This window comes from Sus scrofa, chromosome 12, assembly GCF_054392235.1.
Source record: "Sus scrofa isolate SSC_HxYL_T2T_F1_AM1 chromosome 12, Sscrofa_HxYL_maternal_Yorkshire_Landrace_v2.0, whole genome shotgun sequence".
NCBI classification, from domain to species: domain Eukaryota; kingdom Metazoa; phylum Chordata; class Mammalia; order Artiodactyla; family Suidae; genus Sus; species Sus scrofa.
Window position 1 is genome coordinate 39,574,957 of NC_139394.1, and position 12,311 is coordinate 39,587,267.

Sequence of the window (12,311 nt, forward strand, 5' to 3'; positions counted from 1 at the left end):
ATTGGTATTTTTTGCAGTTTTTTTCTTATAGTTGATATCTAGTCTCACAGAGTGGTCAGAAAAGATGCTTGATATGATTTCACTTTTCTTAAATTTACTAAGACTTGTTTTGTGGACTAAAATGTGATATATCCTGGAGAATGTTTCATGTACACTTATAAAGAATATGTATTCTGCTCTTTTTGTCTGAAACGTTCTGTTTATGTGTATTAATTCCTAATAGATACATTAGATCTGATGTGTCATTTAAGGCCAGTGTTTCCTTATTCATTTTCATCTGGATGTCCACTGATGTAAGTTGAGTATTAAAGCTTACTACTATTACTGTATTTCCATTAGTTTCTCCCTAAGTGTTTCTTAAGTTTTGCTTTATGTGTTTAGGTGCTTCTATGTTGGGTGAATATATATTTATGCTTGCTATATCTTCTTGTCAGATTGATCTCTTTATCATCATGTAATGTCCTTCTTTGTCTTTGTTTTTTTTTTTTTTTTTTGTCTTTTTTCTTTGTTGTTGATGTTGCTATTTCTTGGGCCGCTCCAGCGGCATATGGAGGTTCCCAGGCTAGGGGTCTAATCGGAGCTGTAGCCACCGGCCTACGCCAGAGCCACAGCAACGCAGGATCCGAGCCGCGTCTGCAACCTACACCACAGCTCACGGCAACGCCGGATCATTAACCCACTGAGCAAGGGCAGGGACCGAACCCGCAACCTCATGGTTCCTAGTCGGATTCGTTAACCACTGCGCCACAACAGGAACTCCTGTCTTTGTTATTGTTTGTTTTAAAGTATTTTTTCTTCTTTTTTTTTCTTTTTTGGGCCCCACCTGCAGCATATGGAAGTTTCCAGGCTAGTGGTTGAATTGGAGCCACAGCTGCCAGCCTACACCACAGACACAGCAGTGCGAGATCTGAGCTGAATCTTCGGCCTATGCTGCAGCTTGCAGCAACACTGGATCTTTAACCCACTGGTGAGGCCAGGGATCAAACCTGCATCCTCATGGATACTAGTCACTTTATTAACTTGCTAAGCCACAATGGGAACTCCTATTTTATAGTTGGTTTTTTTTTTGTTTTGTTTTTTTGTCTTTCTCTAGGCCACACATAGAGGTTCCCAGGCTAGGGGTCTAATCGGAGCTGTAGCTGCCGGCCTACACAAGGGCCACAGCAATGCCAGATCCAAGCCGCGTCTTCAACCTACACCACAGCTCGTAGCAACGCCGCATCCTTAACGCACTGAGCAAGGCCAGGGATCGAACCCGCAAATTCATCGTTCCTAGTCAGATTTGTTAACCACTGTGCCATAATGGGAACTCCCTATTTTATAGTATTTTTTAATGTAAGTATTTGCACTCTAGCTTTCTTTTTGTTTCCATTTGCATGGAATAATTTTTTCTGTCCCCTCACTTTCAGTCTATGTGTGTTTTTAAAAAGAAATTATTATTGTTCAAAATGATTTAACTTCAGGGATATTCTTTAGATCATGAATGAAGAAAACCTCTCCATGATTTTAAGTCTTCTATAATTTTTTAATAGTTTACTATGTCTTTTATTTTATATTTGGATTATAACTCATTAGAACTTAATGTTTGTGTGAGGTATGCCATACAAAGAGACTTTCCACATCTAAGTGGAAAACCAGCTGTCAGCCATTCATTGAGTAGTTTGGGCTTTTCCAGATGGCATAGAAATGCCTACTTTCTCACTAGCTAAACCCTATTGCCACATGTGGCTCTTACCCTGGAGTAAGTGAAGTAAGCTTGCCAACCTGGGCTCGTCTTTTACAAGGTACAGATATTATCAGAGCCTCTGCAGAGACAGCAGGAAGCATGCGACCCACAGAAGTGCTCTAAGGCCATCAGCGTAGAGCAAGAACCCCACCTCATAATAACCAGGGAGTGTAGGAGCCTCAAAGCTCTGGTATTGACTGTATGGTTGGGAGTAAGGGACAGCAGGCTGCTCAGGTAGGAGAAGCCTTTCCAACTTTGATAGCTTGCACACCTTGTTCTTTGACCAGCTGACCTGCCATTGCGGGGTCTTCAGCTTCCTGTTTTTCTCCACCTTCTCCCACAGCACACTTGGTTCTTATTCTGCCAGGAGGAGAGATAGTAGGAGTGCAGTGAATTGATGAGTTTGCAGGTCCCCAAAGCTCACAGGATAATCTCTTTGATGAACATGGGGCTGGTGTTATGTGCTCACTTAGCACAGCTTCCAGGCCTGGCTTTAGGGTGACATCTGTTAGATGGGTAGAGTGGCTCTGGGAATACTGCTAAGGTGTTATTGTAAATAACAAACTTGGGGGGGGGAGCTCTGTGCCAAGCCTTTGTCAACCCCCAGGCTGGTCCTGCTGCAGCCAGGCTCTGTGTCTCTCTTAAGCCTTTTTTGGTCAACAGGCTCTCAGGGAACAGACAACCTCTTTCTAGGGTGCTTGGAAAAGAAATTGTAATAGTGAATGAGCTAATAAATTTGTATGCCTCAGATCCTGGGGCAGGTGGTGAGATTATCCATGGAAATGCCACTCTTCTCTACCAGGCTGCTCTCAGGGGAGGTTATATTCTTTTTATTTTATTTTATTTTATTTTTTATTTATTTTTTATTTTTATTTTTTTGCTATTTCTTGGGCCGCTCCCATGGCATATGGAGGTTCCCAGGCTAGGGGTTGAATCGGAGCTGTAGCTGCCAGCCTACACCAGAGCCACAGCAACGTGGGATCCAAGCCACGTCTGCAACCTACACCACAGCTCACGGCAACGCCGGATCGTTAACCCACTGAGCAAGGGCAGGGATCGAACCCGCAACCTCATGGTTCCTAGTCAGACTCGTTAACCACTGCGCCACAACGGGAACTCCTATTTTTTTTTTTTTAAGAAAAATTTTATTTATTGATTTTTTGATTTTTTTTCATTATAGCTGGTTTACAGTGTTCTGTCAATTTTCTACTGATAGCATGGTGACCCAGTTACACATACAAGTATACATTCTTTTTTTTCCTCATTATCATGCTTCATCATAAGTGACTAGACATAGTTCCCAGTGCTATACAGCAGGATCTTATTGCCTATCCATTCCAAAGGCAGTAGTCTGCATATATTAACCCCAAGTTCCCTGTCCCTCCCACTCCCTCTCCTTCCCCCTTAGCAACCACAAGTCTTTTCTCCAAGTCCATGAGTTTCTTTTCTGTGGAAAGGTTCATTTGTGCTCTATATTAGATTCCAGATATAAGTGATATCATATGGTATTTGTCTTTTTCTGACTTACTTCACTTAGTATGAGAGTCTCTAGTGCCATCCATGTTGCTGCACATGGCATTATTTTGTTCTTTTTTATGGCTGAGTAGTATTCCATTCTGTATATATACCACATCTTCCTAATCCAATCATCTGTCGATGGACATTTAGGTTGATTCCATGTCTTGACTACTGTGAATAGTGCTGCAGTGAACATGCAGGTGCATGTGTCTTTTTCAAGGAAAGTTTTGTCAGGATATATGCCCAAGAGTGGGATTTCTGGGTCATATGGTGGTTCTATGTATAATTTTCTAAGGTACCTCCATACTGTTTTCCATAGTGGTTGTACCAGTTTACATTCCCACCAGCAGTGCAGGAGGGTTCCCTTCTCTCCACACCCTCTCCAGCATTTGTTATTTGTAGACTTATTAATGATGGCTATTCTGACTGGTGTGATGTGGTATCTCATGGTAGTTTTGATTTGCATTTCTCTAATAATCAGGGATGTTGAGCATTTTTGATGTGTTTGTTGGTCATCTGTATATCTTCTTTGGAGAAATGTCTATTCAGGTCTTTTGCCCATTTTTCAGTTGGGTGGTTGGCTTTTTTGCTGTTGAATTGGTATAAGTTGTTTGTATGTATTAGAGTTTAAGCCCTTGTCAGTTGCATCATTTGAAACTATTTTCTCCCATTCTGTAAGTTATCTTTTTGTTTTTCTTTTTGGTTTCCTTTGCTGTGCAAAAGCTTGTCAGTTTGATTAGGTTCCATTGGTTTATTTTTGCTTTTGTTTCTGTTGCTTTGGGAGACTGATCTGAGAAAATATTCATGAGGTTGATGTCAGAGAATGTTTTGCCTATGTTCTCTTCCAGGAGTTTGATGGTGTCTTGTCTTATATTTAAGTCTTTCAGCCATTTTGAGTTTATTTTTGTGCATGGTGTAAGGGTGTGTTCTAATTTCATTGATTTGCCTGCAGTTGTCAAGGTTTCCCAGCAATACTTGCTGAAAAGACTGTCTTTTTTTCCATTTTGTGTTCTTGCCTCCTTTGTCAAAGATTAATTGACTAAGTGTCAGGGTTTATTTCTGGGTTCTCTATTCTGTTCCATTGGTCTGTATGTCTGTTTTGGTACCAGTACCACACTGTCTTGATGACTGTGGCTTTGTAATATTGCCTGAAGTCTGGGAGAGTTATGCCTCCTGCTTGTTTTTTCTCCCTCAGGATTGCTTTGTGGGTCTTTTACAGTTCCATATAAATTTCTGGATTGTTTGTTGTAGTTCTGTGAAAAATGTCAAGGGTAATTTGATAGGGATTTCATTGAATATGTAGATTGCTTTCGTTAGTATGGCCATTTTTACGATTTGAATTCTTCCAGCTCAGGAGCATGGAATATTTTTCCATTTCTTTGCATCTTCTTTAATTTCCTTGATTAATGTTTTATAGTTTTCGGCATATAAATCTTTCACCTTCTTGGTCAGGTTTATTCCCAGGTATTTGATTTTTTGGGGTGCAATTTTAAAAGGTATTGTATTTTTGTATTCCTTTTCTAATATTTCATTGTTAGTATACAGAAATGGGACTGATTTCTGAATACTGCTATGTTGCTGAATTTGTTGATCAGTTCATACTATACTATAAGTATTTTCTATATATAGTATCATGTTATCTGCATACAGTGACAATTTTACCTCTTCTCTTCCTCTTTGGATGCCTTTTATTTCTTCTGTTTGTCTGATTGCTGTGTCTAGGACTTCCAATACTATGTTGAATAACAATGGTGAGAGTGGGCATCCTTGTCTTATTCCAGATTTTAGTGTGAAGGCTTTCAGCTTTTGTCCATGAGTATTATATCTGCTGTGGGCTTGTCATAAATGGCTTTGATTATGTTAAGGTATGTTCCCTCTATATCCACTTTGGTAAGAGTTTTGATCATGAATGGACGCTGGACTTTGTCAAATGCTTTTTCTGCATCTATTGAGATGATTATGTGTTTTTTTACTTTTCTTTTGTTAATGTGGTGTATGATGTTGATTGATTTGTGTATGTTGAACCATCCTTGTGGACCTGGAATGAATCCTGGTTGTGGTATATGATCTCTTTTATATGTTGTTGGATTTGGTTGGCTAAAATTTTATTGCGAATTCTTGCATCTATATTCATCAAAGATATTGGCCTATAGTTTTCTTTTTTGGTAATATCTTTGTCTGGTTTTGGAATTAGGATGATGGTGGCATCATAGACTGTCTCTGGGAGTGTTCCTTCTTCTTCAACCTTTTGAAAAAGTTTAAGGAGGATGGGTATAAGTTCCTCTTTCAATGGTTGATAGAATTTGCCTGTGAAGCTATCGGGTCCTGGACTTTTATTTGTCAGGAGTATTTTTATGACATATTCAATTTCATTTCTAGTGATCAGTCTGTTCATTTGATCTATTTCTTCTTGATTCAGTTTTGGCAGGCTGTAAGTCTCTAAAAGTTGTCCATTTCTTCTAGGTTGTCTAATTTTTTGGCATACAATTGTTCACAGTATTCTCTCATGGTTTTTTGTATTTCTGTGGTATCTGTTGTGACTTCTCCTTTTCATTTCTTATTTTGTTTATTTGGGTTTTTTCTCTCCTCTTCTTGGTGAGTCTGGCCAGAGGTTTGTCATTTTTGTTTACCTTTTCAAAGAACCAGCTCTTGGTTTTAAGATTTTTTTTCTACTGTTTTTTTGAATCTCTGTTTTATTGATTTCCTCTCTGATCTTTATGATTACCTTCCTTCTGCTGATTTTAGGTTTTGTTTGTTCTTTTCTAATTCATTTAGGTGGTGGGTTAAGTTGTCAACTTGAGATTTTTCTTCTTTTTTGAGGAAAGCCCATATTGCTATGAATTTCCCTCTGAGCACTGCTTTTGTGGCATCCCATAGATTTTGAGTAGTTGTGTCTTCATTATCATTTGTCTCGAGGTATTTTTTAAATTTCCTTCTTAATTTCCTCATTGACCCATTGGTTTTTTTAGTAGCATGTTGTTTAGTCTCCATCTAGTAAGTTTTTTCTCATTTCTTTTCCTGTGATTTCTAGTTTCATGCCATTGAGGCCAGAGAAGATACTTAAAATAATTTCTGTACTCTTAAATTTGTTGAGGTTAGCTTTGTGCCCCACTATATGATCAATCCTTGAGAATGTTCCATGTGCACTTGAGAAGAATGTATATTCTGATTTTTTTTTGGATGTAATGTCCTTAAAATGTCGATTAAGTCTAACTTTTCTATTGTGTCATTTAGGATCTCTGTTGCCTTATTGATTTTCTGTCTAGAGGATCTGTCCATTGATGTGAGTGGGGTGTTAAAGTCCCTACTATGATTGCATTCCTGTCAATTTCTCCTTTTATGTCTTTTAGTATTTGTTGTAGGTATCTGGGTGCTCCTATATTAAGGGCATATATGTTGACAATTGTAATATCCTCTTTTTGAATGGATCCTTTAACCATTAATTAGTGTCCTTTGTCTTTCATTATGGCCTTCATTTTAAAAGTCTATTTTGTATAATAGGAGTATCACAACTCCTGCTTTCCTGTCTTGTCCATTGACATGGAATATCTTTTCGCATCCCCTCACTTTCAGTCTATCTGTGAGCTTTGCTCTAAGGTGAGTCTCTTGTAGACAGCAGATTGAAGGTTTTTGCTTTTTTATCCAATCTGCCACTCTGTGTCTTTTGATTGGAGCATTCAGACCATTGACATTTAAGGTGATTATTGATAGATATGTATTTATTACCATTTTAAACCTTGTTTTCCAGTGGATTGTATGTTTCTCTTTTCTTCCTTTTTTTTTTTTGGTGGGATGGTTTCCATTTATTTTCTGCTTGAGTACTTTTCATTTTTTTGTGAATGTAATGTTCAGTTTTGATTTGTGGTTTCCCTGTTTTTTAAGTATGTTAACCCTTTCCTATTATTGTGTGTTTTAGCCTGATAGTCCTGTAGGTTCAAGCACTTCATTACCATAATAAAATTTTAAAAAAGAAAAAAAAGAATATTCATTTCCTTACTTCCCTTACCACATTTTATGATTTTTATGTCTTTTAAAAATGTTGTTTTATTTTAAACATCTTCGTGATTAGATCTGTATGCTGGCTTATTTAAGTGACTGCTCTATGATTGTGGTTTCCTCCATCCTAGTTCTTCCTCTTTTTTTTTTTTTTTTTAATTTAGAGAAGCCCTTTCAGTATTTCTTTTAGAATGGGTTTTGTATTGCTGTATTCTTTTAGCTTTTTTTGTTGTTGGAGAAATTTTTTATTTCCCCTTCTATTCTAAATGATATTCTTGCTGGATAGAGTATTCTAGGTTGCATATTTTTTCCTTTCAGTGCTTTAAATATCTCTTGCCATTCCCTCCTGGCCTGTAGAGTTTCTGTAGAGAAATCAGCTGATAGCCTTATGGGGGTTCCCTTATAAGTGACACTTTGCTTTTCTCTTGCTGCCTTTAGGATCCTCTCTTTATCATTAACTTTTGCCATTTTTATTATAATATGTCTTGATGTGGGTCTCTTTGGGTTCAACTTGTTTGGGGCCCTCTGTGTTTCCCATATCTTGAAACCAGTATCCTTCTAATTTGGAAAGTTTCCAGAGATAATTTCTTCAAATATATTTTCAATCCCCTTTTCTTTTTCTTTTCCTTCTGGAATTCTTATTATGCGTAGATTGGCCCACTTTATATTATCCCATAGATCTCTTATATTTCATGTTTTTTTCATTTGGTTATATGTCTGCTGTCCTGATTGGGTGATTTCTTTTATTCTATCTTCCACATCACTATTCGTTCCTCTCTGCAGTATTCATTCTGCTCTTTATTGCCTTTAAGAGCTCAGTTTGCATCTCTGCAAATGAATTTTCTAATTTTTCTTGGCTCTTCCTCATATTTTCTAGTTCCTTTCTAAGGGAATCTGCATTACTGTTTGTATCTTGTCTTAATTCCTTGATATTGAGCCTTAATTCCTTCAGTATTTTCACTATCTCCCTTTTGAACTCAATGTCTGTCAGACTGTAGAGGTCTGTTTCATTATTGACTGCTTTAGGTGAATTCTCCCATTCCTTTAACTGGGAATGGTTTCTGAACTTCTTCCTCTTGCTTATGTTTTTCTTTTTCTATGAGTTTGGGGAAACCAAACTGTATTCTTTTAAGGCTATTTCTATGCCAAAGCACCCCTTTGTATTTTTTTTTGGAGGGGGGGTGGGTTACGATTTATTTTTCGTGTGGGAGTTTGAATATTTGCTGTCTCTTTCTTTGGTGTGACCAGGCTATTATCTTCAGGATGCTCAGTGTGCTTTCAGTAAGGAGGCAATGGGTAGGGCCAGCAGACAGTCTGTGGTTGCTGGGCTCTCAACAGCAGCAAGGACCTGCAGGAAGGTGGCACAGGCTACTCCTAGTTGCAGGGCCCTGGGAAGTGGTAATGAGCTCTAGACAGATCTACAAGGTGACCAGAGCATTTGGCAATGGTAGCAGCAGGGTGCATGAGTTCCCAGGGGAGTGAGAGCAACAACAGTTAGTGTTCGGTTGCAGTGCCCTCCTCTGAGGTGATTGGAACTGCAGGTGGTACCTGTTCAGGGACCCCTGGTGGTAGCAGGCCATGCCCATCTCTGGAGTCAGTGATAATTGTGGTGGTTTGCCCCCACCACCTGTAGACCATGCATGAAGCAACCTGTCTCACTTAGCCCACATAGTAGGTGCTGCACAGGCTGCTCCTAGTTGCAGGATACTGGGAAGTGACAGAGATCAGGCATGTGGGTACTGCCTGGAGCATTCACCAGTGGCAGCAGCAGGGCTGGTGTGTTCCAAGGGGGTGCAACAGTGCCCTTCTCTATGGTGCTCTTGAGGTGACTGGGGCTGCATGTGGTGCCTGTTCACAGACCCCTAGTGGTCGTGGTCCACTCCTACCTCTGGAGCCATAGATAACGGCAGTGGTTTGCTCCTGCCTCTGGTAGACCATGCAAGAAGCACCTCATCCTACTTAGTCCCCTCAGGATGTGCTGCACAAGCTGCTCCTAGTTGTAGGTTCCTGGGAAGGGACAGTGATCAATCTTCTGGGGACTGCCCAGAGTGTTTGGCAGTGGCAGCAGCAGGGCAGGTATGCTCCCAGGGGAGTGAGAGCAACAACAGGAGGTGTTCCATCACAATGTCCTTCTCCTTGGTGCCCTCTGAGGTGGTTGGGACTGCAGGTGATTGTTTTTGTTCAGGTATCCTCAGTGGCGGCAGGCCACGCCCACCTCTGAAGTCAGGGGTAACTGTGGAGGTTTGCCCCCGCCACCTGCAGACCATGCAGGAAGCACTCTGTCCCACTTAGCCCATGCAGGAGGTGCTGCACCAGCTGCTCCTAGTTGTAGGGTCTTGGGAAGGGACAGTGACCAAGTGTCTGGGCACGCCCTAGAGAATTTGGCAGTATCAGCTATAGGGCGGGTGTGTTCCCAGGGGAGTGAGAGCGAAAGCATATGGTGCTTGGTAGGCATCACATCACACTTAGCCCCCTGATGCCCTTAGCCCACACAAGAGGTACCTGGCCACTGGTAGCCTGCGCAAGAAGTGCCCAATCTCCCATAAACGAGCTTCTCGCCCCACGCAGCCTGTGCCAGAGCCACCTGGTTTCCCCCCGCCTCATAGCATAGCAAGTGGCTTCTTGCCACTCATGGCCTGTGTCAGAGCTGCCCCACTCTCTGGGAACCCACGGGCACACGCGCACACCAGGGCACAGGGAGTTTCCTATGGTGGTCCGCCCCTCCTCCTTTTGCCCTCCCCAACAATGGCGCCTTGCCTCTCCTACAGTTCTGGACCTTCTCCTGGGTTCCCTCTGCCATGGTGTTCCCCTCCTCAGCCCATGACATACAGCTCCCACACCTGTGGCACATTGCACCTTAGCCCCTTAGGCTGTCTCCACACTGCCAACCCAGCCCTCTCCCAGGGACTGACCACTGGAGCCTAAGTCTTGGCACCCAGCCCCCACCCGAGCGGCTCAGGCTGTGGTATCCAGGTGTCATTCAGATGATCTGTGCGGCTCTCGCTCTGCGTTGCTGTTCTCAGTCTAACTGCTGTGCTTTTCTCGGCAACTTTGAGATCCCTCCAACTCGGCTGATCTTTCCGTCAGTTAGGTGGCTTCCCAGGATGTGGGTTCCTTTTCTCCTTCACAGCTCCCTCTCAGGAATGCTAGTCCCATCCTGATTCCTTTTCTCTCTCTTTTTTTCTTTTGTTCTACCCAGTTATGTCAAGAGTTTCTTGCCCTTTTTGGAGGTTTAAGTTCTTCTGCCAGCATTCAGTTGATGTTCTGTGCGAGTAGTTTTACATGAGATGTGTTTTTTTGATGTGTTTGTGGGAGAAGGTGAGCGCGACCTCTTACTCCTCTGCCATCTTGCTCCGCCTCCCAGGAGGTTATATTCATATTGCCAGCATCTACAGCAGATGTGCTTGCTTCTCCCTGGCAGTCTAATGCTGAGATGGACAGATGGTCTTCTAGAGTTCTTCCAGAGACTGCTGCATGAGTTTCTGACTGATGGCTTCCTGAGTGGAGCGCAGTACAATTATACCCTACGGTTCAGGTTGCTTCAACTTGCAGGACTCTGGTTTGGCTGTTGGGTTTTCACATGGAAACATTGATGACCCTGCAGCTCCGTTCCTGTCTGCTTCACTCACATGTCACCTCAGGCTCCCTAAGACCTTTCTTGTATGCTTTCTCCTGGTGCAGCCATGGTTGCTAGCTCGGCTATTGTCAGTCAGGTGGAAGATGGAAGACATGGCCGTGAGTTTGAACACTCAGTCCCAATCTCCAGCCTCTTGGAGAAGCTGTCTTTGGTGAAATGTTCACTAAGAAAAGAATACTTAGTGGGGAACCAGTTTTTCTTTTGAACAGCCTTTAATCACTGGATCAGACATTTTGAATCCTTTATGGAGAACCTGTAGAAGGAGACCATTGTCCCTCCTTGCCCTGTCATTTGGAATAATTTGCAGCTGCACCACAGATCACCATCTTGGGCCTTGGGCTGCTCGGCCACTTCTAAGCTCAAGCCCTTGCTTCACTGAGCCCATCCCAGACAGGACCACCCCGAGGGGAGGGTGCAGAGCAACATGGCTGCAAGAGGTGGGAACCCGGCACATGGCTCCCATTGTTTGGCAAGATGGCAACACCCAGCTGCCTGCCACTTGGCCAGATAGCCCTAGGCCTGTCTTTGTGTTCTTTAGACCTGAAGTGAGTCTCTTGTATACAGCATATATAAATGGATCTTGTTTTGTTATCCATTCAGCCACTCTCTGTCTTTTGATTGGAGCATTTAGTGGTTTTTTAAATTTACATTTAAAATAATTATTGATAGTCATGTACTTATTGCCCTTTTATTAATTGTTTTCTGGTTGTTTCTGTAGTTCCTTTTTGTTCTTTTATTCTTTTGTTCTCTTCCCTTGTGATTTATGACTTTTGTTTAGATTCCTTTCTGTTTTTTTCATATGTATGTATTGCAGGGTTTTGGTTTATAGTTATCATGAGTTCATGTATAATAGTATGTGTGTGTGCATGTATGAGTGATTATTTTGAGTTGATAATGAATTCAGATGCATTCTAATCACCCTGCATTTTTACTTCCCCCCACCACATTTAATGTATTTGATGTAATATTTTACATCTTTTTGTTTTGTATATCCCTTAACCATTTATTGTATACATAGATGATTTTACTATTTTTGTCTTTTAACCTTTCTGCTAGCTATATAAGTGGTAGATCTCCCTTAACTGTATTTTTGCCTTTACCAGTGAGGTTTTCCTTTTCATAATTTTGATATTTCTATCTGTGGTTTCTTCTTTTGCACTTAGAGAAGTCTCTAACATTTCTTTTAAAATTGGTTTAATGGTGCTGAACTCTTTTAGCCTTTGTAAAACCTTGTATTTCTTCTTCACATCTGAATGACAACCTTGCTATGTAGAGTATTCTTGGTTGTAGGTTCTTTCCTTTTATAACTTCAAATATATCATGTCACTGTTTTCTGGCTTGTAATGTGTCTGCTGAAAAATCAGCTGATAGTCTTATGGGAATTCCCTTGTACCTCACTATTTGCTTTTCTCTTACTGTTTTTGTTTTCTTTCT

General features: G+C 41.1%; 1 protein-coding gene and 1 pseudogene across 1 annotated transcript in view; one reads left to right on the forward strand and one right to left on the reverse strand.

Moving 5' to 3' along the window:
- PPM1E (protein phosphatase, Mg2+/Mn2+ dependent 1E) overlaps window positions 1-12,311 on the forward strand; it is a 213,252-nt gene that overhangs the window by 157,556 nt on the left and 43,385 nt on the right. The gene's annotated exons all lie outside the window — the stretch shown is intronic.
- LOC146398203 (peroxynitrite isomerase THAP4 pseudogene) lies at window positions 1,797-9,784 on the reverse strand (annotated as a pseudogene).